Raw genomic sequence first — 26,976 nt, 5'->3', positions numbered from 1 at the left:
AAAATATAGTAGGGACATCAACAACACACAATTCAAAGAGAGAGCAGCGGTTGCTTAATGCGCCAGTGGTCACTCTCCCTTCTGGCAACCATCTTGGAGACAAAACAATCACAGCACCTTTTAACATGGAACATCCACCACAGTGACTCCTACACACTCCTCCTCACTATGGTGGAAGGCAAAATATAGTTCAAGTCCTTCAAGTCGTGTATGGAATTGTCCATGCCCTGTAAGTGTGGCGATGCGTACAGAAGTGTTGTTGCACTATATGGGAGTGGTGTCGTGTACAGAACTGTTGCTGCACCATAAGGAGGTGATGTTGTGTACAGGATCGTTGCTGCACTACAAGGGAGTGATATAGTCTACATGTTTGTCCCTGCTTTGTGTGGGAGTGGCATTGTGCCTGCACTGTGGTGGAATGGCCCTGTGTAAGTGTGGCGTTGTATACATACCCATCCCCGCACTCTGTGGGACTGGCACAGTGTATAGAACCATCCCTGCACTGTATACATAAGATGGGTTCTGGATACAGAGCAGTTTGCAGAGTTTGAGAGATTTACACTGTGTGCAGAACTATGCCGGTGTATTTGGGAGGGGCACTTTAAAAACAAACCTTTACTGCAGTGTACGAGATTTGCACTGAGTACAGAATGACGCTGCATGGAAAGCAATAGAAATATTGACTAGCATTAGGAATATTTTCCAATTTTCCAGTCCGATTAAAGGAAAATGTTAATGGAATATTTATTGACGAAGAGATCTGGTGAAGAAGTTCTGGTTCGATTGACAATTACGTGATCCTTGTTCAAATTCACCACTCGTTTCAGGGGTTTTTGTGCATTCAGTGGGAGCTCCCTCTTGTAACCATGGCAATGGCAGGCAAGTCTCCGAGTTGCATTTCATTGCTTGCACTGCGCTGTAACAGCTGCCGGTAGCTGCGATCAGCTTGTGGCGATTGCTTTCTGAGCTATAATTCCACTGCAGTGTGATTAAGCTTCATTTCACCCTCTGCTTCCTGTATGCTTTGGTTGACCTGAGCAGCATCAGGCGGCAGCACCTCCTGGAAAGGTCAAGCATATAGGGGATCATGACCATGTTCAATCCCCCCCCCCCCCCCCCCCTCGCCTGGTGTCTGTGTACATTCAGTTTCAGACAGAAGTCATTGACTTATAACATTATACAGCACAGAAACAGGTCCTTTGGCCCAACCTGTCCATGCTGACTATGCCCACCCAAACCAGTGCCATTTGTCCACATTTGACCCATTCCCACAAAATGTTTCCTATCCATATACATGTCCAACAGTCTTTTAAGCACTATACTGGTTCGGGAATTGCTCTGCCAAGGACAAGAAGGCTCTGCAGAGAGTAGTGCGTTCGGCCGAACGCACTATGGGAACTTCACTCACCCCACTGCAGGAACTATACAACAGGAGGTGCAACTCCAGAGCAAACAAAATCATGAGAGACCTCTTCCACCCCTGCAACGGACTGTTCCCGCCGCTACGGTCAGGCAAACGCCTCCGTTGCCATGCAGTGAGAACGGAGAGGTTGAGAAGGAGTTTCTTCCCAGAGGTAATTCGGACTGTAAACGCCCATCTCACCAGGGACTAACTTTACAGAACGTTTTTTCCTTCCATTATTTATTATGTAAAAGAATATGTGTGTTATGATTGTGTTTATAATTTGTTTGGTTGTTTTGTTGTTTGTCTTTTGCACAAAAGTCCGCGAGCATTGCCACTTTCATTTCACTGCACATCTCGTATGTGTATGTGACAAAAAAACTTGACTTGACTTGACTTGACTTGACTAATGCCCCTGCCCCACTTAGGAAACCTGAACGGAAACCTCTGGAGACTTTGCCCAAGGTTTCCATGCGGTTCCCGGAGGTTTTTGTCAGTCTCCCTCCCTGCTTCCACTACCTGCAACCTCTGGCAACCACCTGCAACCTCCGGGAACCGCACGGAAACCTTGGGTGGGGTGCAAAGTCTCCAGAGGTTTCCGTTCAGGTTTCCTAAGTGGGACGGGGGAATTATTGTACTTGCCTCTACCACTTGATCTGGCAGCTCGTGCCATATATCTATCACCCTCAGTGAAAAAAAAATCCTACAGATTTCCTTTAAACCTTTCCCATCTTGCCATATATCCATGCCCTCTTTTAGATTCACCTACCCTGGCAGAAAGACTGTGACTATCTAGACTACCTAGACCCGGCATAATGTTATAAACCTCCTCAACCTCCGTCACCCCAGGGGAGAAAAGTTGCAGTTATCTGGTCTACTCTTATAACCATATAATATAACCATATAACAATTACAGCACGGAAACAGGCCATCTCGACCCTTCTAGTCCGTGCCGAACACATCATCTCCCCATGTCCCATATACCTGTGCTCAGACCATAACCCTCCATTCCCTTCCCATCCATAACTCTTGTAAATCAAGTCCTCCAATCCTTGTAAAGCTTTTCTGCACTCTTTCTAACATAATTGCATTCTTCCCATAGCATGGCAACCAGAACCTCACACGTCACCGGATTGCTATCAGTAATAGGAAGCTCAGCCTCATTTCTTGCTTTTAGAGCCATAAATCACAGAAACGGGCCCTTCAGCCCAGCTTGTCCATGCTGACCAATGTGCACCATCTACACTAGTCCCACCTGCCCGGGTTTGGCCCTTATCCCTCTAAACATTTCCTATCGAGGTACCTGTCCAAATGTGTTTTAAATGCTGTTATATTTTCTGCTTCAACTACCTCTTCTGGCCAGCTCATTCCATATACCCACCACCCACTGTCCGGAAAAAGTTGCCCCTCAGATTCCTATTTAATCTTTCCCCTCTCATCTTAATTCTATGTCCTCTGGTTCTCGATTCCACTACTCTGGGAATGTTCCAGTGGCCAGTAGGCGGCACGGTGGAGTTGCTGCCTTGCAGTGCCAGAGACACGGGTTCTATCCTGACCGCGGGTATTGTCTGTATGGAGTTTGTATAGAAACATAGAAATAGAAATTAGGTGCAGGAGTAGGCCATTCGGCCCTTCGAGCCTGCACCGCCATTCAATATGATCATGGCTGATCATCCAACTCAGTATCCCGTACCTGCCTTCTCTCCATACCCCATGATCCCCTTAGCCACAAGGGCCACATCTAACTCCCTCTTAAATATAGTCAATGAACTGGCCTCGACTACCCTCTGTGGCAGAGAGTGGCATCTAGCCTGTCCAACCCCTTAAGAATTTTGTAAGTTTCTATAAGATCCCCTCTCAATCTCCTAAATTCTAGAGAGTATAAACCAAGTCTATTCAGTCTTTCTTCATAAGACAGTCCTGACATCCCAGGAATCAGTCTGGTGAACCTTCTCTGCACTCCCTCTATGGCAATAATGTCCTTCCTCAGATTTGGAGATCAAATCTTTCCCTATTTATTTCTTTCCCTGTTCTTTCAGGAAAGTATGTTCTTTCCCTGTTTATTTCCGGGTGTTCGGTGTCCTCCCCCACTCCAAGGGTGTGCAGGTTTGTAGGTTAATTTGACTGGTAATAAATTGACCCTGGTGTGTAAGGTAGTGTTAGCGAATGGGAATCGCTGGTCAGCGCAGACTCTGTGGGCCGAAGAGCCTGTTTCTGCGCTGTATCTCTAAACTAAACTGAACTGCTGGTATTTTGATTAAGGTCCCCAGGGTGATCCTGAGACCACCCATGGTGCACGATCGTTACCAATGCCATTGTGATGGCAGTGTCAGGGCATTTGACACCTCTGTCCAACTAGTTTTTGCTCCCCCATCCATGATCTGTGTCTGGCAAGTCAATGGGGGTGAAGGAAGGTAGATCCTCCATGGAAGAGCAGTCAAATGATTTATTTCAGTTGAATTATCTTTGAAGCACTGTGTATTTTTCTTGATGTTTTCCGATATCCTGACAACTCAGTGATTGGGCAGGTGTTGCTTGAATCACGGGAGAAGAGATGCAGAGCATTTTGACACAGGAATGACAGGGGTTGAGTGTGATTGCATCTGATGTGTTCCTCTAAAGGACTTAATTGTGAGCTTGCATAAGCAGGACTCCAATGAGGGCATTCAGAAGTAGATGTAGGCGAGATTTTACTTGTTGCTTTGAGCAATTTTAAATGGCCATTCATCATAGCTGTGAAGTGAATGGGGAATGCTCTGTGTCCTACTCTCTGGAGCCATTGAAGGATGGTGCTTTTGTGTCCAACCTCTAGGCCTGGGAGTGTGATGTCAAAACAACTCCCCTCCATTGTTGCTTTTCCTTTGCATCCCGGCCTACACCAAACAAGAACAACAACAAGCACAACATAAAGAAGAGAGAAAATATGCAGAAGTGTTGTTCCCTTTTCTACTTATCCATTCTGCCCCTGGGTTTTGTCCTCCGCTAGGAGTGTCCAGCTTTGAGGGACCGAGTTCTTTAGTTCTGCTGAATGCCCTTAAAATAAAGGTAGGGGAGTAAATGACATTGTTTTCTGTTTAAAAGAAGAAAAAGCAAGAGAGGCTTGGTGGTAGAAATAGATCTTTGGTCACACGCTAAACATGCGATATCGGTTTCCAACTTCAGAAGCGGTGCATAAAATGTATACCTTCTTGTGAGTCACAAACGGTGACCAGTTCCTGCATCTTTACACATCCCAGACTGCTCTTGTTTGGCGCAGGCTATAATATGAAGAGAAAGCAGCAAAGGAGGGGAGTTGTTTTGATATCACACTCCAATCAATGGTTCTTTTGTATCACGGGGTGACGCAGCGGCTCAGCGGTAAAGACGCTGCCTTACGGCGCCAGAGTGTCACGCTGTCCCACCTGAAGCTGCCATTAAAACCATGCGTGCTCTATTGAGATGTACAAGGAGACGCTGGTTAATGCCTGCAAAGGGTAACTCTAGACATGATGCAGGCAGAGGTCAATCCCTGGGATAGACCATTGGTTAGCGAGTGGAAATGAACTTGAGGTAGTAAATGTAAAGCAATGGATCATAATGCTGTTCTGGTCGCATGATTTAGTTGCTTCTGGATGATGTCCCATCGTAGCTGGAGTCAGCTCCACGTGAACTGAAAGGCTCTTAAAGATAGCGGAGTCAGGGGATGTGGCGATAAGGCAGGAATGGGATCCTGATTGTGGATGATCAGCTATGATCACAGTGAATGGCAGTGCTGGCTCGAGGGGCCGAATGGCCTAATCCTGCACCGATTGTGTATTGTTTCTTGTCTATTGTGTTTTGGGAATGTTGAATTTTGCACCTTGCGCCTGTTCGTGTGACGTGAAAACAGAAAATGCTGGAAGTGAGCTGCTGATCAGGCAGCATCGATGGAGAGAAACAAAGAAATCATTTCAGGTTGACAACGTTCCCTTGTTGCTTTTGTATTCTGGTTTTGTGCTGATTTAGTTGCTCGAAATAAAAGCAGTGGATGGATACAATTTCCAAACATGCTACCCTACAGGTCTGGCCAAAATAGATTGGCTACTCATCAGGTGTGTGTGTGTTGTAGTCTCTGTGTGAATGAGTTTGGGCTTTGCTCTGCTCTTCCTCACTATTTCTTGAGTCATAGACGGCACGGGAATAGGCCCTTCAGCCCACTGAGCTCCTGCTACTTCACTAATCTCACTGTAACCCATTTGAACATTCCCCTCAGCCTCCCCAAGATTCTAGAACTCACCCATATGCCAGAATAATGTAGAGGCCAATTTACTTGCCAACCTACACATTCTTTGGGAACAAACACGAGCTTCCAGAAGAAACCCATACAATCACAGGGAGAACTTGCAAGCTCCACAAGGACAGCTCCAGAAGTCAGAATTGAACATGGGCTGCTGGGGCTGGGAGGCAGGTGTACTGGTCATGCATTGTGCTGTTTTTTGGTGAATTTGCACAATTTGGTTGAAAGTGGATAGTTGGGGGGTTGCACGTACTGTACATGGACTATACATGCACAGAGAAAGGCCATTCGGCAAACAGCATCCATGCTCAACATGATGCCTGTGTTGGTTTGAGAAATAAAATAATTAAAAATACTGTTCCAGTTGCAAAGCTAAAATTTCCATACCACTTGTTCTGCTCGCTTCCTTGTGCTCGACAAACACTTGTGAATTAAAACAGCTAACACAAGTTTATGTGGAGGAAGGAACTGCAGATGCGGGTTTATACCAGAGATAGACACAAATTGCTGGAGTAACTCGGGGTTAGGCAGCATCTCTGGAGAAAAGGAATGGGTGACGTTTCGGATCAAGACCAATATTCAGACTGAAGAAGTCTTTTGGGAAATGGGAGTCTGAAGAAGGGTCTCGACTCGAATCACCTATTCTTTTTCTCCAGCCATGCTGCCTGACCCGCTGAGTTATGCCCCTGTCCCACTTAGGAAACCTGAATGGAAACCTCTGGAGACTTTGCGCCCCACCCAAGGTTTCCGTGCGGTTCCCGGAGGTTGCAGGTGGTTGCCAGAGGTAGCTGGTAGTGGAAGCAGGTAGGGAGACTGACAAAAACCTCCGGGAACCGCACAGAAACCTTGGGTGGGGTGCAAAGTCTCCAGAGGTTTCCGTTTAGGTTTCCTAAGTGGGACAGGGGCATTACCATCATTTTGTGCTTGACATAACTTTGTATTGTACAATAACACTTTGTAAAAGAGAAGTCATTATTTATTATTTCAACTGGTTTTTAATTATCGATTCTTATTCGTAACAGGCAATTATTCCATCTGAATGTGCTTTAGCAAGGAGAGTAGAGCTATCATTTGTTTTGATCCTCTTTTGTTGGAATTGAGGTTAATGAGGTGACAATCCTAGGATAAAGTATAGCCTACAAAGTGGTACCCGTGATGGATCTTAGTCGGGGGTAAGAAATGTGTTCGTGTCCTTGTTCATATGACTCTTTCTGTCTAATGCATTCCCTTTACATATCCAGATGCGCAAAGTTAATTCCCCCCCCCCCCCCCCCCCCCAACTCCCCAACCCAAAGCAACTCACATGAGAGTTCAAGTCATCTCCTTTCAGGGAGAGATTAACAATAGGCCACATCAAGCATAAAGGGAAACTGTCCCTCCCTGCCTGCCTGCCTCATTTCAGTTCCCTTTCAAGAACCTTTTCCCTTCCTGGAGAGACCTCTTCAGTTCTGCGTGGAATCTATTGATGGTTGAAACAAGCAGGATTTTATAACGGCACCTTTTGTGAGGAGGCCGGCCTGTCAAGCTGCTTTGCTGCAGTCACGGTTCTCTATGGAGATTTAGCAAGTGCTGTTTTGGATGCAGTTTCCAACTTCTGTCCTGTGGTGTTAAAACCAGAGCGAATAAAATCTTAAAATAGGAATGCTGTTTTTTTTTTTTTAGAAATGCTGAATTTTTCTTTTTTTTCACGTTCGGGCTGAAGAAGTGCAGGAAATGAGATGCAGGGAGGGTAGTAATTTTCATTTTCTGAGTATCTGTGTCTTCTTGATCCTGAACCATGGTGACGGAGAGCTATTTATTCCCATTGTTGGGCTGGTGTGTTGACCTGAACCGCTCTGTGGTAGCAAAGCGGTTATCAGGCAACTGAACCATCCTGCCATCAACTACCGAGAGTCCTGAGCTACTATCTACCTCATTGGAGACCCTCAGACTATCTTTGATCGGACTTTACTGGACTTTATCTTGCACGAAACATTATTCATGTTATTCCCTTTATCATAGAAACATAGAACATAGAAATTAGGTGCAGGAGTAGGCCATTCGGCCCTTCGAGCCTGCACCGCCATTCAATATGATCATGGCTGATCATCCAACTCAGTATCCCGTACCTGCCTTCTCTCCATACCCCCTGATCCCCTTAGCCACAAGGGCCACATCTAACTCCCTCTTAAATATAGCCAATGAACTGGCCTCAACTACCCTCTGTGGCAGAGAGTTCCAGAGATTCACCACTCTCTGTGTGAAAAAAAAAATATATATATATATCATATATCAGTACAGTGTGGATGGCTCGATTGTAATCATGTATTGTCTATCCACTGACTGCCTCAGAGGGGGGTGGAGGCAGGTTCTCTGGATGCTTTCAAGAGAGAGCTAGATAGGGCTCTTAAAAATGGCAGAGTCGGGGGATATGGGGAGAAGGCAGGAACGGGATACTGATTGGGGATGATCAGCCATGATCACATTGAATGGCGGTGCTGGCTCGAAAGGCCGAATGGCCTACTCCTGCACCTATTGTCTATTGTCTATTAACATGCAATAAAAGCTTTTCACTGTAGCCCAGTACACGTCACAATAAACTAAACTCAAGCTCAACTCTAAGCCACCTGACAGTTTGTTGGGCTGGCCTTGACATTGTTGACATTGTGTTGGTGGTCCGCGCCGCATCCCCGGCGTGCAGTGACGGAGAGTGCGGATGTTTAACACGGCAAAGTAGGGCAACCGTAGAGCTGCTGCTCACAGCGCCAGAGATTCGGCTTCGATCTTGACCACGGGTCCCCTCTGCGCAAACTTACCGGTACCAATTTACTGTTGTGTGGTGTCTTTTTAAAATTGCTGTTTTTTCGGTTTTATTCCCCACAAATATGTAATTACTGATTCTGTTCCATTCTGTTTTTGGAGGTTTTTTTTGCACAATCTGCAAGCATTGCCACTTTTCATTTCACTGCACATCTCATATTCTTTTTTTGACGAATAAACTTGACTTGGCTTGCATGTTCTCCCTGTGACCCTGTTTTCTCCGGGTGCTCCGGTTTCCTCCCACACTCCAAAGACATGTAGGTGGTCGCAGGGGGAAAATTCGATCCTCCGATTGGCATGGGAGTCCAGATGAGGTTGAGATCGGCCGCCTCACCTGGTCTAGACGCCATATTTCTGGGGGTACTTCCAGGGGGGTTTCGAGTGCATTCTCATAATTCCATCCAGATTGACGGAGGTGACGGGCCACCAGTTGCTGGAAATATCGGTGGTGGTCCTATATATTGATTTCAACCAATTCAATTCATTCCTTGCCAGAAGAGGATACAGGAAATTCACGGGATCCCAGGACATTCTGGTTGTGAGAACTGAAGTGTCCGAGGATCAGTTGGGCTCCAGCCAAGTTGTTCTAGTACATTTCCCACATGGTGACTGCACAGTAAAATTAAAAAAAAGTCAAGGTTAAACTCTCCATTGATGGAGGTTGCAACGAGTACAGAGGAAGATGGCTGTGGTCAGTGACCAATAGCTCGGGGCAATCCAACACCCAACCATTTGTAGACACAAAAAGCTGAAGTAACTCAGCGGGACCGGCAGCGTCTCTGGAGAGAAGGCATGGGTTACGTTTTGGGTCGAAACCCGTCTTCTGTTACTCCACCTTTATGTGAATATCTACATAAACCAGCATCTGCAGTTCCTTCTTACACACCCAACTATTTGTGGCCATTTTATCTACAGTATGACCTTTGGTTTATTACAAACTCGGGAATGAGTATGTTCACCCATGCTTGCTGAGTTCAGTTCTATGCAACCAGCTTTTAGTTTACCAGTTAGTCTACCAGCTTTTAGTTTAGTTTACAGATACAGCGCGGAAACAGGCCCTTTGGCCCACCGAGTCCGCGCTGACTAGCGATGCGCGCATATTAACACTATCCTACAGAGACTAGGGACAATTTACATTTATACCAAGCCAATTAACCTACTAACCTGCATGTCTTTGGAGTGTGTGAGGAAACTGAAGATCTCACAGAAAACCCACGTGGTCACAGGGAGAACGTACAAATTCCATACAGCTAAGCACCCGCAGTCAGGATCGAACCCGGATCTCTTGCGCAGTGAAGGGTCTGTCCCACTTGGCCGTCATTTGCGCGTCACGCAGATGGCGCGCAAAGATTTTGTACATCACAAAATCCTGTGATGCCACGCGCGGCCACGCGTCACTGCCTATGTCATCACGCACCATGCGCGTGTAATGTGCACCATGTGCGTGTCGCGACGCGCGCATCATGCATCGTGACGCCTAAATTATGTTGTGTAAATGACAGCCAAGTGGGACAGGCCCTTAAGGCAGCAACTTTACTACTGTTTCACTGTGCCATTTGACTTCGAACAGAATGCAACCAGCTCTTTCCTTTCAAGTTGAGAAAGATTTGTCTAAACGTTCTCTGAACTGAGAGTGATTTTAGTTAAAAAATTGGATAGGTTTTTAGCCGAGGCATGGAGAATTTTACACCCTGATCACTTGGAATTTTTCATTGATGCTAGCCTGCAAAGACATCCCACAGGAGGTATCTAACCTCTGGTCATATACGGTGCTGATGTAGCGACGGCAACACTTATTGACATATTTTTAAGTGAGAGCAACGGTGAAATGGCAAGGTCCATTAGTCAGAATGCGACAGTAAAGGAAGAGAGAGATCGCCTCCCATTCATCATGAAGCGTTCCCTATTATTGCAGAAGGGGAATTGGGGAGGGGGTGTGTCAAAGGACAGATCTATCAACTTAATGCCAATGTCAGTACATTTGGTATTTTATTTCCCCCTCTTCACTCTCTTGGGGATTTCTAATGATATCCAGGAGCTTTAATTTCCAACAGAAACTGGCAGCTTCCCTCGAATGCAGTTTCGGCTGACGGTAAACTACTGACCTCTTTTTGCCTGTCCTGTCTTGACATTTTTTTGCTTCTGCTTGCAGGCTCCTAGGATCAACGAAAGAGCAGTGGCCGCAAGTGGTGCTCTCCACTGGATGTGCAGCAGAATCGGTGAAGCTTTGGGGTAAATGCGCTTACTTTCATTTGCTTATGTGCATGTACACCATTGCTGTCTGTAATAAAATGTAACAGCTTTATTTGAAAGCTATGGTAAAATGGTGCTTGATATTGATTTCGGTAGCCATTTCCATGTGTAATCAGGTACAAATGTTGTTTTCTTAAAACATGCGGATACTATATCAGTGTAATGCATTAAATCAGGATGTTGTTAAATTACTAGTTGTCAGATTTGGTGCAGGGAAAGCAGATGGAACATTTACATTAGTGCAGTGGGATTGAGCTTTTGGTGAAGAAGTAGCCAAAAATGTTGTGCACACTCAGGTTTGTTTATTAATTTAGTTTATTGTCACGTGTACTGAGGTACAGTGAAAAGCTATTGTTGCATGCTAACCAGTCAGGGGAAAGACAATTCATGATTACAATCGAACCGTCCACAGCGTATAAATACTTGAGAAGGGGAATAAGGTGAATAATGTTTAGCGCAAGGTAAAGTCCGATCAAAGATAGTGTGAGGGTCTCCAATGAGGCAGATCGTAGCTCACGAATGCACTCTGACTGGTGATAGGATGGTTCAGTTGCCTGATAACAGCTGGGGGAAAACCTGTCCCTGAATCGGGACGTGAGCGTTTTCACGCTTCTGTACCTCTTGCCTGATGAGAGAGGGGTGAAGAGGGAGAGACAATGGTGCTGGTGGCCTTGCCGTGGCAGTGTGAAGCATAAATGGATTCAATGGAAGGGAGGTTGGTGTGTGTGATGATCCACAATTCTCCGCAATTTATTGCGGTCTTGGATGGAGCTATTCCCAAGTTCATAAATCATAGGAGCAGAATTGGGCCATTCGGCCAAACAAGTCTACTCCGCCATTCAATCATGGCTGATCTATCTTTCTCTCTCAACCCCATTCTCCTGCCTTCTTCCCATAACCTCTGACACCTGCACTAATCAAGAATCTATCTCTGCCTTAAAAATATCCACTGATGGCCTCTACAGCCCTCTGTGGCAATGAATTCCACAGATTCACCACTCTTTGACTCCTCATCTCCTTTCTAAACGTACGTCCTTTTATTTTGATATTGTGTAATTTTTGTACAATTGTGCATGATTCCTTTCACTCGATGCCTATCTGTACATATATTTGAAGGACAGATGAATATTGAATGGCAGATGAAGGCCCAAAAATTACTTTATGATCCTCCTGTATAAATGTCGCCACATGGTTGTATTCATATCTGACTGCTATTTTAACACTTTAGTTTCTTTAACTTTTCTATGTGGGGGAGGGGGTAGGGTAAGGGGGAAACCGTTTCCCAATCACTTCCTGGCGAGGACGCGACTATTCTCCTCCTCGCGTTCTCGCCCTCCTCGCGGCCTACTACCTGAAATGGAGCGGCTTTTCCTGCCGGGGACCGGACCAGAGCTCCAGCAGCGGCGGCGCGGTGCAGCGCTGGATTCACCGCGGAGCGGGCGATGCCTTACCTGGGATCGTCGTGGAAATTCCGGAGTGTTGGGCCTACTGCTTCGACATCGGAGCTGTGGTCTGCAGACCTTCCAGCGCGGCCGGCGATGTCTTCAACATCGCGGAGTCCTGGGGCCATTTGCCGAGGGCCGCTAGCGTTGAATCTCCGCCCGGCGCGGCCAGTGGACTTTGGGAGAGTGCGGACTCTGGTAGGAGGTGGCTGTTTCGGATGTCCAAGCCACGGAGGATGTCCTCCAGTCCCAATGTTGGACTTCCATCACCCCGGCGAGCGGGCCTGAACATTGGGCTGCCCGTAGCGGCGACAGCGGGGGTTCGGGAGCCCCCCGACCACGGGAGGACAACGGAGGAGGATGGCTGAATTTTGGAGCCTTCCCTCACAGGGGGAAACTTTGATACCGCTGTGTGGGGATGTCTGTGATAAAACTATCGTGTTCTGTGCTCTTTATTATTTGTATGTCTGTTTGGCGACCACACATTTCACTGTACCAATTGGTACATGTGACAAATAAATGTATCTTGTATTTTATAACATTTAACATTTAAATAACTAAGCTAGCAGCTCTGTTAAACTAACATAGCAGCATCATGCAAATGCACAAAGCGTTTCCAAACTGCAAAGTTCCTGAACTGTAATAATTCTTGGACTTTTACCAGTTTATAAATCGCTTCAGAAAGCAAACATATCGTTGCTTCCAACCCAGTATCACAAAGGAACTGTTTTAAGCTGTGGGCAAAATAGTAGCAGTGGCACTTTAGTGAATGATTGAAAAGTAAAGAAACAGCTGATGCTGAAAATCGGAAATAAAAACTGAAACACTCAGCTAGTCTGGTGGCATCTGTGGGGAGTGGAACAGAGTTGACGTTTCAGGTCAGTGGTTTCTGATGAAGGATCAGCGGTCTGAAACATTAACTGTTTCCCTCTCCACAGATAGAGTCAAAGAGTGATACAGTGTGGAAACAGGTCCTTCGGCCCATCTTGCCCACACCAGCCAACATATCAGAGCTACACGCGTCCAACCTGCCTGCGTTTGGTCCATATCCCTCCAAAACAGTCCTATCCATGCGCCTGTCCAACTGTTTCTTAAATGTTGGGATAGTCCCAGCTTCAACTCCCTCCTCTGGCAGCTTGCTCCATACACCCACAACCCTTTGTGTGAAAAAGTTACACCTCAGATTCCTATCAAATCTTTTCCCCCTTCACCTTAAACCTATGTCCTCTGGTCCTCGAATCGTCTACTCTGGGCAAGAGACTCTGTGCATCTACCCGATCTATTCCTCTCATGATTTTATACACAAATGCTGCTGACTATTTTGGGTGCTTTATGGTTTTCTGCCACCAGGCCCTGTTATAACTGCACATGGATAACATAGAACAGTACAGCACAAAAACAGGCACCTCGGCCCACAATGTCTGTGCCGAACATTATGTGAGATCAACTCTTATATGCCTGCTCGTAATCCATGTCCCTCCATTCTCTGCATCTCCATATGCCTATCCAAAAGTCTCTTAAATAAACAGAATAGTGAAAGGCTTGTATAGAGTGGATGTGGAGAGGATGTTTCCATTAGTGGGAGAGTCTAGGAGTGTTGGTCATGGCCTTAGAATTAAAGGACGTTCTTTTAGGAAGGAGATGAGGAGAAATGTCTTTAATCAGAGGGTGATGAATCTGTGGAATTCTTTGCCACAGCAGACCACGGAAGGCTTTGCCAAGTCAGTGGATATTTTTAGGGCCGAGATAGATAGATTCTTGATTAGTACAGGTGCCAAAAGTTATGGGGAGAAGGCAGGAGAATGGGGTTAGGAGGGAGAGATAGATCAGCCATGATTGAATGGTGAAGTAGACTTGATGGGCCGAATGGCCTAATCCTATTCTTCTCACATGATCTTTAATGCCACTGTTGGATTTGCCTCAATTGCCATGCTTGGCGGAGTGATCCAGTCACTCACCATCCTCTGTCTTTGAAAACAAAACCTGACCCGGCTTGTACTCGCTAGAATTTAGAAGATTGAGGGGGAATCTTATAGAAACTTACAAAATTCTTAAGGGGTTGGACAGGCTAGGTGCAGGAAGAGTGTTCCCGATGTTGGGGAAGTCCAGAACAAGGGGTCACAGTTTAAGGATCAAAGGGAAATCTTTTAGGACTGAGATGAGAAAAACATTTTTTACACAGTGAGTGGTGAATCTCTGGAATTCTTTGCCACCGAAGACCCCGGAAGGCTCTGAAATTCTCTGCCACAGAAGGTAGTCGAGGCCAGTTCATTGGCTATATTTAAGAGGGAGTTAGATGTGGCCCTCGTGGCTAAAGGAATCAGAGGGTATGGAGAGAAGGCAGGTACAGGAGATCGTGTAGAAACGTATATAAAATTCTTAAAGGATTGGACAGGCTAGATGCAGTAAAAATGTGCCCGATGTTGGGTGAGTCCAGAACCAGGCATCACAGTTTAAGAATAAGGGGTAGGCCATTTAGGACTGAGATGAGGAAATGTTTTTTTTCCCATCTAGAGAGGTGTGAATCTGCCACATAAGGCAGTGGAGGCCAATTCACTGAATGTTTTCAAGAGAGAGTTATATGTAGCTGTTAGGGCTAACGGAATCAAGGGATTATGGGGGGGAAAACAGGAACGGGGTACTGATTTTAGATGATCAGGCATGATCACGCAGAGAGTGGTGAGTCTCTGCAACTCTCTGCCACAGAAGGTAGTTGAGGCCAGTTCATTGGCTATATTTAAGAGGGAGTTAGATGTGGCCCTTGTGGCTAAAGGGATCAGGGGGTATGGAGAGAAGGCAGGTACAGGATACTGAGTTGGATGATCAGCCATGTTCATATTGAATGGCGGTGCAGGCTCGAAGGGCCGAATGGCCTACTCCTGCACCTATTTTCTATGTTTCTATGTGCTGGAAAAATGATGTTGTCCTGTGCAAGTTTTTCCATAATACTCAAGTGCAGAATTTCAGGGAGCGGTGACTCGGGCGGGTAAAATGGTAAAAATGCAAATATGTCCTGGGATGTAGCTGTGCAGAAACTGACCTGCTAAACTCAACCGTGCCAACACTGGAACAGCACTCCTTTGACTTTGAAATGCAGTTTATTCTTCCTCTGCCATCTTTCCTATTTAGCATTTAGTCCTGGTGCATCAACTATCATTATTGTTTCTTCTGCTGAGAACTACTTTGCATTAATGTAAATCTCTGTGGTGCAGCCTTAAGGGCTTGTCCCACTTGAGCGTCATTTGCGTGTCACGCAAGAGGCGCATGGAGATTTTGTGAATCCCAAAATCCTGGGGCAACCGCACGTGAACGTGCATCACTGCCTACATCACCACGCACCATGGGTGCGTAATGCGCGCGTCGTGACGCATAAATGATGTCACGTAAATGACGCGCAAATGATGTTCAGGTGGGACAGGCCCTTAAGTAGTTGTGGAGCAAGATGCATCAGAGCCACCAATATTCAAGCAGGAGGTCACAAATAGGACAGCAAATGTCTCAGCCTCACTTGCCTCTCTCATGGTCATCCATTTTTTGGGAAAGACTTTACTTTAGAGATACAGTGTGGAAACAAGCCCTTTGGCTCACCGAGTCCATGTCGACCAGAGATTACACCGTATGGCAGTACTATCCTACACACTGGGGACAATTTACACTTGGTGGGCCAAAGGGCCTGTTTCTGTGCTATCTTTCAACTGCATTATATTATTCCTGCCCACTGCTGAGCGAATTTATTGAGATTGTTTGGTGTGAAAGGTACTTTTAGCTTCAATCCCTCTTAATAGTTTTTGATCATACTCAATGACCAACCATGTCTGAGAGGGAAGTACAAGCGTCAACTCATGATCTTACACCAGGATAGACACCACTGAGCACTAGAGGAAAAAAATGCGACGTGCTGGGTCCTTGGACTAGAGTGTCTATTGGGAGAGAAATGCAAATTTGGGACCCCTTGAGCAACGGACATAGTGCCCTTTCCAGATCAACCGTTGAAATGGAACAAGCAATTGGATGAGCAAGCAATTTAATTGAATGATCAATGGTCTTATCACAACTCAAAATTCCATTGATAATTAGCTCGATAGTGGAAATTGTGTATCCATCGAGTCTAGCAAGGCCACTTGTAATTAGCTTGTACAAAAGACTGAAAGCTCTTTCAACAGAGTCACGTGGGGAATGAACATGTACATTGTGGTCAGAGGACATCGAAGTTGAACGTGAATTAACAGATTTTACTTCTTATTTCGTGCCCTTATGCTATATAGTGGCTCGCTGCTGCTGTACACATCGTTGCACTATTGGAGTGTTAAGTGCAAGGTCTGCAGTAGTACATGGAGTATCCAGCAATGGGCATTGCAGTAGGTGTTGCATTGTCTGGGTCCGTGTGCCACAGTCACAGGTTGTTGTATCCTTGACGTAACACCCAATTGTGCATTGTTACCCTTGACTGCATGACCCCGGTTCGCAGTCGGTTGAGACATCTCCAGTTCAGCCAGTGTTTATCAGTACCTGGTGGTAAGAGCTCTGCTGCTGGTGTGCCCATCTTGGTGAAAATAGGGACAGTGGCTAGTCTGTTCTTTCACATTTTACTGATTACTAATCAACGTACAGGTCCTCCACCAATTTTTTTTTTTAAGGTTAATTGGCTTTGGTAAATTGTACCTTGTGTGTAAGATAGTGCTAGTGTACACGGGTCGCTGGTCAGCGTGGACTCAGTGGGCTGAAGTGCCTGTTTCCACGCTGTATCTCAAAACTACACTAAACTAAAAGTATGTTGTGATTACACAGGGACATCCCTTGACTTGATGTGGTTGAAGAAGTCAAATGCAAATAATTTGGATGGTTTAAACATCGGAGCATGCAAATTCTGACTATAATTGCAAACTTTACAGTTTGTGTTTGGGGGTAATATGCGACGGATTGCTTGAAGGTCACAACTGAAACAGCAGAATTGCACATGTATATGAAATAGTAAAAGTAGTCTTTTACAAGCAGGTATTCATCGCTCCTCTCTTCAAGTTAAGATATTGAGATATTTTCTTGCAAAGTTTAACCAATGCAAACTGTAACAGTGAACAAATCTAAAAGAATTCTCTCACCATGATACAAACGGACATTACGCCTTCAAAGCAACAAAAGCTACAGTGAATAAGTTTTAACTGAGTCGTTTTAGTGTTAGTGATACAGAGTGGAATCAGCCCCTTCGGCCCACCGAATCCGCACCAACCAGCAATCCCCGCACATTAACACAATCGTACACACTCTAGGGACTGTTTACACTTATACCAAGTACACAAACCCAATCCAATTAACCTACACACCTGTACGTCATTAGAATGTGGGATAAAGCGAAAATCTCAGAGCGAAACTCACGCGATCATGGGGAGAACGTACAAACCCCGTTCAGACAGCAGCCATAGTCAGGATTGAACCCGAGTCTCTGGCGCTGCAAGCGCTGTAAGGCAGCAACTTTACCGCTGCGCCATCGTGCCGTACAATTAAGTGAATAAGCTTTAAGATATTGCTTTGTCCTCTGGTACAGAAAATGGGCAGTCCTGCTCTATAGTAGCAGCATTCCATGTGGTTTGAAACAAAGAGGCTTGTTTTACAGGTTGATGCTGTCGGTCTCAGTAATGAGCTGGCATGCATCCCTGGCCACCTGCCCATTAGCACTTCTTCACCTTTTAGCCATCCCATCCTTCACCATTGCACCCTCCCCTCCCCCATAAACTCATATGAGATAATACATCTTTGAAGGTCCACTGGGGCCGATTCATGCTGCTGGACAAATAATGGGACTGTCAGCAACCAAAGCCTTCCCTGAATTCACACCTTCAGGTTTGCATTGAATCAACTGTAGCTTGAAAGTAAAGGCAGCTGTGATAGTGCATGGTGTACAAGGCCCCCTGAAATGAATTATGCCCCGTGCTCAAATTAAGGCCAAAAACGCAACAAAGTCTCCTCCTCCTTTGTGCTATCCATTCAAAGAGCATGTTGAGCTTCTGGACACAAATATTAAAAAGAAAAATCCACGCCAGATTTAGATTCCAAGCCTTTCCTCCTGTATTTAAGGGAATAAGCATTCTCCAGTCTCTGTGAAGAAGTCTGCAGTTGTGAAGCATTCTCCAGTCTCCTCCCATCCCCCTGCCCTCGGGCTCCTCCTCCTCCCTTTTTCCTTCCTTCTCCCCCCCCACCCCCCATCAGTCTGAAGAAGGGTTTCAGCCTGAAACGTCACCTATTTCCTTCGCTCCATAGGTGCTGCTGCACCCGCTGAGTTTCTCCAGCATTTTTGTGTTCCTTCTGCAGTTTAGACTGTCAGGGTGGAAATGTCCAACATCAGAGGGTGTAGCTGTAAGGTGAGAGGGGGAAAGTTTAATGGAGATGTGTGGAGCAAGTGCTTTTTTACACAGAGTAGTGGGGGGTTGGAATGCATTGTCAGGGTTGGTGGTGAAGGCAGGTATGGTTGTGGCGCACAGTGGCATAGTTGATGCCTCACTGTGCCAGAGACCCAGGTTTGATCCTGACCACGGGTGTTGTCTGTATGGAGTTTGTATGTTCTCCCCGTGACTGCGTGGGTTTTCCCCAGGATTCTCCGCTTTCCTCTCTCACCCCAAAGACATACAGGTTTGTAGGTTAATTGGCTTCGGCAAAAATAGTAAATTGCCCCTAATGTGTAGGTTCGTGCTACTGTACGGGGACCGCTGGTTGGCGCGGACCTGGTGGGCCGCAGGGCCTGTTTCCGCACTGCATTTCAAAACTAAACTAACTAAACTAGAGGCGTTTAAGGGGCTTTTAGGAACATGGAAATGATGGAAGGATATGGATCAAGTGCTGGCGGATGAGAACATGTTTTAGCACCAATATTATGGGCCGAAGGGCCCGTTCCTGTGCTGTACCCTTCCATGTTTAAGTGCACTTATGATCCACAGAAGAACCAAGTGGAAGTGCAGCTTCCAGTGTAGATGCATTGCTGATCCAGATGCCTAAATGTGGAAATCAGTGGTAGTGGAAACCTAATGATCTTGGAGTCAACATTAGGTTTGTCAACAAAATAGAGAGAGTACAGAGGAGATTTACTAGAATGTTGCCTGGGTTTCAGCAACTAAGTTACAGAGAAAGGTTGAACAAGTTAGGGCTTTATTCTTTGGAGCGCAGAAGGTTAAGGGGGGACTTGATAGAGGATTTTAAAATGATGAGAGGGATAGACAGAGTTGACGTGGAAAAGCTTTTCCCACTGAGAGTAGGGAAGATTCAAACAAGGGGACATGACTTGAGAATTAAGGGACTGAAGTTTAGGGTAACATGAGGGGGAACTTCTTTACTCAGAGAGTGGTGGCTGTGTGGAATGAGCTTCCAGTGAAGGTGGTGGAGGCAGGTTCGTTTTTATCATTTAAAAATAAATTGGATAGTTATATGGACGGGAAGGGAATGGAAGGTTATGGTCTGAGCGCAGGTATATGGGACTAGGGGAGAATATGTGTTCGGCACAGACTAGAAGGGTCGAGATGGCCTGTTTCCGTGCTGTAAATTGTTATATGGTTATATGGTTTTTATATGGAGTGGTACATTCCTGACAATGATACTTAGCTACAGCTGTTAAACGTTCAACCCTTCATATCTTTCTGCCTGCTCCACTCAACCATGCTGGATCAATACCTTGATGCCATTTGTTTCTCATCCTTTGACCACTTTCAGTCTTGAAACATAGAAAATAGGTGCAGTAGTAGGCCATTCAGCCCTTTGAGCCAGCACTTCCATTCAATATGATCATGGCTGATCATCCAAAATCACTACCCCTTTTCTGCTTTCTCACCATGTCCCTTGATTCTGTTGGCTCTAAGATCTATATCCAACTCTTGAACACATCCAGTGAATTGGCCTCCACTGCCTTCTGTGTCGGAGAATTCCACAGATTGACAACTCTCTGGGTGAAAATGTTTTTCCTCACCTCGGTTCTAAATGGCCTACCCCTTATTCTTGAAGCTCTGATATCCTAGATGCTCAGCAATTTTACCAAAGAGAGTTTGTCAGAGCATGTTGACTGTTTCTCCGCGGGTGCTGCCTGAACTACCGAGTATTTCCAGTACATTCTGTTTTAACTTTGGATTTCAAGTGCCTGCAGTTTGTCTTTGCTTTTCAATGTGGGGTGAATGTCCTTGCAGCTCAGTGATATTGAACTAAGTGGCACCCTAAATTCAGAAACAATATTTTAGCGGCTAAGAAAAGCGATGATTATTGAAAAATGGAAAATTGCATTGTTGGAAAGTTGAAGGAGACGGCTTGTTGTGAAAGTTAGAAATATGTTTTTATATTCTGCTTTGTCGCAGAATACCAGAGCAGATTGCTTGTTGAAATAACCGCGCGCCTTGAATTTAGCTAATGGTTTAAACGTCTAAAAATGTGTGGATAACCGTCCTAAGGGAGCTAGATGTGTTTATATGAAATTTTGCTGCTTGCTATTTAAAGGAAGCAATGACCCGCTCATTCCAAGCAGGTTGACAGCTGCTTTAAAGAGCAGATGGAGGTGGTTATTGTGAACATGTGATTACTTGTATTTAATTTACTGTACAAAGTAATTTCAGTGCCTGAGCGATTGATGCATTTCAGATCCAGTGCCACAAATGATGGAATAATATTTTGCTAATCAATTTTAATTTTATATTTCTGTGTCATGGCCAGCTGGAGATTGCTCTAAGAAGCTTGATCTACAGTGCTTTCATATTTTATAACAGCTGCATGCCATATTATCCCTGTTTCAAATTTGCAGAATTTACCATTAAATTATTTTCTAGCAATAACCCGGAGCAATTGGCTCATGATGGAGCTTCCAACAGATGGGTGTCGATCTGGTGCAGTCTTGCAACTTAGCGATTCTGAGGAGACTTTAGCCTTTAGATACGGCATGGAAACAGGCCCTTTGGCCCACCTAGTCCGCACCGACCAGCGATTACTCAGTCACAAGGAGAAGGTACCAATTCTGTGTGGACAGCGCCCATAGCCAGGATTGAACCCAGGTCTCCGGCGCTGTAAGACAGCAACTCTACCGCTGCACCACTGAGACAATACCAAAGCTAGAGGAGCAAGAGGCTGCAGATGCTGGAATCGACCCGAAATGTCACCTATTCTTTTTGCCCAGAGATGCTGTCTGACCCGCTGAGTTACTCCAGCTTTTTGTGTCTATCTTTGGTTTAAACCAGCATCTGCTGTTCCTTCCTACACAACCTGTCAACCTGATGGCCTTGGGATGTGGACGTAGTCCATCTCAGCGGAGGAATAAGCAAGGGCGTTATCCCAAGCAAACACCAGTGCACTTAAAAAGTGTCTGAAAAGTTGTGTATGATGATCTGATGCTGTGAAAGACTCCATATAAATGTAAATCTTCCTTTCCTTTTCAACTGATTGTTTACCGGTTTCTTTTGATAACTGAGGGAATTCGGGCACCATGTCTTTTCACCCTCTAGATAATGATTTTTTTTTCATTCTGAGATTGATGGCATAAAGGTTTTAATGGTTGTAGGCTGCATTTCTTCAATGCAAATTGAGTTAGGACCATTGTAACACAGTCCCCAGTGAGAGTGAGTTAGACAGCATCAAATAACTATTAATTCGAGACTGATTAACAACTAAATTGGCAATCTCGCTCACTTGGGCGATAGACTGTGGGAACGATAAAAATGTTACACAAATGAACTGTGATGATGAACATGTTTTTAAAAAAAAACCACGGGCTGGGCAAAGATGTTACCACTGTGTGAGTGTTACCCGGTATTGAGAACCTTACCTGACCCAGGACTGTTTACTCTTAAAGTCATAAGTGATAGCAGTAGAATTAGGCCATTCGGCCCATCAAATCTTCTCCTCCATTTAATCATGACTGATCTATCTCTCCCTCCTAACCCCATTCTCCTGTCTTCCCCCCATAACCTCTGATATTCCCGCTATACAAAATATTCTGTTCCCATGATTTGTGTTCAAGTTCAAATTTGCGTTTATTGTCACTTAACGAACTAAGTTGAAGTGAAATTTGAGTTACCGTACAGCCATATGAAGTGAAAAGCAACAATACATACAGCCACATAAAATAAAATTTAACATAGACATCCACCACAGTGGAATCCCCATTCCTCACTGTGATGGAAGGCAATAAAGTTCAGTCATCTTCCTCCTTTGTTCATCCTTGGTCGGGGCGTTTGAACCCTCTGCACTTGCTGTTGCCGATGTTCCGATGTTGAAGACCTCACATTGGGATAATGAAAACTTGGGCATCGGGATGGATCGGCATGGAGCTCCAGAGTCGGCCTCTTGTTACCGGAGACCGCGGCTTCACGGTGTTAAAGTCCACAGTCCTCGCGGTCGGAGCACTTTCGCTGGTAATCCTCGGCAAAGGATTGCCCGCTCCGCAATGTTGAGTCCACACCATGCCCACGGCTTGAAGCTCCGGGCCGGTCCCCAGGAAAAGCCACACCATTCACGTTGGGTGCGGCACCAGTCACGCCCATCTACGTATCAAAATCCCACCCCAAACGTTCAGAATGATACAGCTAGAAATATCTGGACAAAATACTATAATATACTAACAGTAACTAACTTAACCATAAATGGCTCCTAAACTATGATTAAAATCAACATTGAGTGAGTGGCCCTCCCAGTCAGATCCTTACTACCAGCACACACTGCCCTCGTGATGGTTGGTGCACACAATTTCACACAAAGAGAGGTGGGTGTATGGAACAAGCAGCAGGCAGGTGCAGGAGGTAGTTGAGGCTGGGCTATCCCAATATTTAATAAACTGTTAGCACAGGTTTAGAGCGATATGGACCAAGAGCAGGCAGGTGCGACTAGTGTAGCTGGGACATGTTTGCCGGTGTGGGCAAGTTGGGTCGAAGGGCTTGTTTCCACACTGTATCACTCTATGACTGTAAGAGACAGTTGCCCACCTCTTCGCAGAGTGTGGATTTGTGAAGAGAGTCTGGAGAAGACGGTTTACTCAGGATGGCACGGTGGAGCAGCGCCAGAGACCCGGGTTTGATCCTGACTAAGGGTGCCTATCTGCACAAAGTTTATTAATTCTCCCCGTGACCAGTGTGGGCTTTCTCCGGGATCTTTGGTTTCCTCCCACACTCGAACGATTTGCAGGTTTGTAGTTTAGTTGGCTTGGTGTAAATGTAAAATTGTCCCTGGCGTGTGTTAGGGTTGTGTTAATGTGCAGGGATTGCATGTCGGGGCAGACTCGGTGGGCTGAAGGGCCTGATTCTGTGCTGTATCTCTAAATTAAACAAACAAAATGAGTAAATTCAACAATGGGTGAGAGTGGCCCTCCCAGTCAGATCCTTCCTGCACCGTTGGAATCTTACATCAGGTGCACAAACTTTTATCCGGAGTTCCGGAAACCGAAAAACTCCGAAAACCGGCCATTTTTTCCAGGATGTTGTCTGCACACCAGAGCTCGCGTTTGGCGTCAAACTTGACCCGAAACGACCCATGGTCAACCCAGGTCTGTACTACTGTAGCAGCTGCCTCCTCCCCGGAGACCGGGGAGACACTTAAACATCTGTAATTCATTGCTTAAATGTTAGTCAGTTAGTTTGGAGGGCTTTTATGTGAAGGAGGAGGGGAGGGGTAAACTTTAATTCTTAGTCCCCTACCTGGTTGGAGAGGCGGGGAGCGGTCAATGCCTTACCGGGTCGCCGTGCAGTAAGCTCCGCAGCGCTGTGGCCGCCAACTCCCAGCTGGGGCTGCGGGTGTCCTGCCGCGGGCGGCGCCGGTTATAGCTCCGACCCCGGCAACTCTACCCCTGGCTGCGAGGCGCTCCAAACCCACCGCCGCCCGCGGCCGTACGCCCGCAGCCCCAACTCCGCGAATGTTGGGAGTCGGCGGCGTCGCAGCGCTGGGATACCAGCGGGGAGCGGGCAATGCCTTACCGGGTCGCCGTGCAGTAAGCTCCAGAGCGCTGTGGCCGCCGACTCCCAACATTCGCGGAACTGGGACTGCGGGCGTCCGGCCGCGGGCGGAGCTGGATTTGGAGCGCCTCGTAGCCAGGGGCAGAGTTGCCGGGGTCGGAGCTCCGCGGCCGGACGGAGCCCCCAGCTCCGCGATGTTGGGAGTCGCTGACCAGGTAGGGGACTAAGAATTAAAGTTTCCCCCTTCACCCCACCACCACCACCACATAAAATCCCTCCAAACTAACTGACTAACATTTATGCAATGATTTACAATGATTCCCCGGTCTCCGGGGAGGAGGCAGCCGTTCCAGACTTTTCAAGCCGCCCGCGCTACCTACCTAATCTACGCTAAATATCTTCCATTCGGAAATCCGAAAATGTCCGAAATCCGACAAGTGTCTGGTCCCAAGGCTTTCTGATTAAAGGTTGTGCACCTGTACCAGCACACGCTGCCCTCAGGACGGCTGCTACGGAGAGGAGACGGTTGCCCACCTCCACAGAGTGTGGATTTATGAAGAGAGTCTGGAGAAGAATTCAAGGGTCCTTGTCACGGGTTTATCCCGAAAAGCTTCGTAACAGAGGACTCTCTGATTTACGGACTGTTCCCAGGGACATATTCGGAGACAGACATCAAGTGCTGCTGGAAGTCCATCAACTCAGTGAAAGATGCTCTCTGGTCTGCCCGAAACCTGTTGAGCCGCCAGCAGAGCGAGATGCCCGTCAGGGAATGTTGCCGAGTGAGCCGCTCCAGACTGTAGGAGTACGTGCTGAGGGACGCACTGAAGCTCGGTGCAGCCAATGCTAAGGGGGGGACCACAGTCTCGGGTCCTTCCGCTGCTGGACATTGGGGTAGCAGGGTGCGGTGGAAACGCCCCTTAAACGAGAGAAGTGATATCACCCCAGGGGGCCACGTGAGTGGCTGGGATGCCTGAGAAAATGATACTTTTGTGAACTCTACTAAATATGACACAAATGAATATATATTCTGAATAAAGTTTATTTTGATTTTTTTTAAATTCTGTGAATATCAAGAATGAAGGAGATTAATGTTGTGTTTGAATCAAACACCAGCCAGTGTGTTTGTTGTTTTGGTCGTTTCTGGTACACTTTTGAAGTTTAGTTTCAATTGAACTGTGTGAACCAAAGCAATTTGTACTCAGCATGAAAACATGCAACAGCGACCAGGCAGGTTAGCACTACAGGCTGATTGACAACATTGGTTAGGATTCGATAGATATCTCTATAACTGTTCTTCAGTGCAGAGGCATCTTTAACACCCCGTGGAGCACCAAGTTGGGGTCCTGATTTGACGTGGCAATTGCTTGTTGCAGCTCCTCACACCTCTGACAGCACAGCGCACCCCATGCTCTGAATGTGTAGGAAGGAACTGCAGATGTTGGTTTACACAGGTACAGGCAGGCAACCTCTCTGGAGAGAACGAATGGGTGACGTTTCGGGTTGAGACCTTTCTTCGTCACCCATTTCTTCTGTCCAGTGATACTGCACTGGGTGATGAAGAAGGGTCTCGACCCAAAACATCACCCATTCCTTCTCTCCAGAGATGCTGCACTCCCAATGTCAGCTTTAGTGTTGTGCCCAGGCCTGGCGCTATTATCCATGACATCCTGACTGAGAGGCACGACAGCTGCAATTTCCAATTGCGCTGCTGAAATGGGCATGTAATGTTGGGCAAGCTGGGTGCACACTAGACTGATGCAACTTGCAGCTGTGCAATTTTTGCAACTTTCATTCGGCCCAATATGTTGAGTTGGCAGAACTTGGCCAATCTAATGGTCAAGGTGTTCCTCGTGAAACTTTGTGTTACGGCGCTCGGTCATGGTGTATGTATCAAGCAGAAACTGCACTGCAAACGGTGTCCTAAGGTAGACATAAAATGCTGAAAGCACTCAGCGGGTCAGGCAGCATCTCTGGAGAAAATGGATAGGTGATGTTTCAGAAGTCAGTTATCATCACCTATCCATTTTCTTCAGAGATGCTGCCTGTCCCACTGAGTTGCTGTAGCATTTTTGCATCTATCTTTGGTATAAACCAGCATATGCAGTGCTTTATTATTACGTTTGGTTTGGTTTGGTTTAGTTTAGTGAGACTGCATGAAAACGGGCCCTTTGAACATTAGTTCTACGTAATGGTGGCTTTGCATCCTGCACACTGGGGGTCTCGAGTCGACTCAAAACATCACCCATTCCTTCTCCCCTGCACTCAGAATGTCAGCTTTCGTGTTGTGCCCAAGCATGGTGCTATTATCCATGGCACCCTGACTGAGAGGCAATTAACCGACAAATCTGTATGTCTTTGGAGTGTGGGAGAAAACCTGGAGCCCTCGGAGAAAGCCCATGCGGTCACAGGGATGACCAAGCTGCTCCATCTACCATAGTCCCACCTGCCTGCATTTGACCCATATGCCTCTAATTTTCTCCTGTCCATGTAACTGTCTAAATGTCTTTTAAGTGTTGTAACCTGGCTGAAAGAAAATTGCAGTTTTAGTTATCTGCGCTACAAGTCCCCAACCCTGCGATGGTTTTCTCACAGAAATCCACGAAATTCATCCAATATAATTTTTTTTCATTGAAATGCAGTTCCGTGTTACTCTCTGCAATAGAATTTCCGAACCCCGGTTTGTTACTGTGATAGTCCAACACAGGGTGTGCATTGTCGTAACTTGTTTGCAATCATTGTCTTGCCCTTGTGCCCATGAAATAAGGCTTTCCTTTTAAGAAAATACACCATTCGGAATGGAAAATCTATGTGATTACCTTGAAAATCCGTGGTGACTTTTATATATTAAATACACCAAGTGCATATCAGACTGTATAAAGCAAAATTCTGCCAAACAGATTTCCTTTCTGTGCTTTATGAAACAAA

The 26,976-nt window shown here is 46.1% G+C and overlaps 1 protein-coding gene across 19 annotated transcripts in view; it reads left to right on the top strand.

Moving 5' to 3' along the window:
- The first annotated feature begins 10,611 nt into the window (after nucleotides 1-10,611).
- Nucleotides 10,612-26,976, top strand: part of nrcama (neuronal cell adhesion molecule a) — a 198,063-nt gene continuing 181,698 nt past the window's right edge. For all 19 annotated transcript variants that reach the window (XM_055650313.1, XM_055650303.1, XM_055650302.1 and 16 more), the window contains exon 1: nucleotides 10,612-10,688. The gene's annotated coding sequence lies outside the window, so the exon portion shown is untranslated. The remainder of the gene's footprint in view (nucleotides 10,689-26,976) is intronic.

This window comes from Leucoraja erinacea, chromosome 19 (assembly GCF_028641065.1).
Source record: "Leucoraja erinacea ecotype New England chromosome 19, Leri_hhj_1, whole genome shotgun sequence".
In the NCBI taxonomy this organism is placed as follows: domain Eukaryota; kingdom Metazoa; phylum Chordata; class Chondrichthyes; order Rajiformes; family Rajidae; genus Leucoraja; species Leucoraja erinaceus.
Note: the sequence above shows the minus strand (reverse complement) of the source record. Positions and strands in the feature narration are given on the sequence as shown.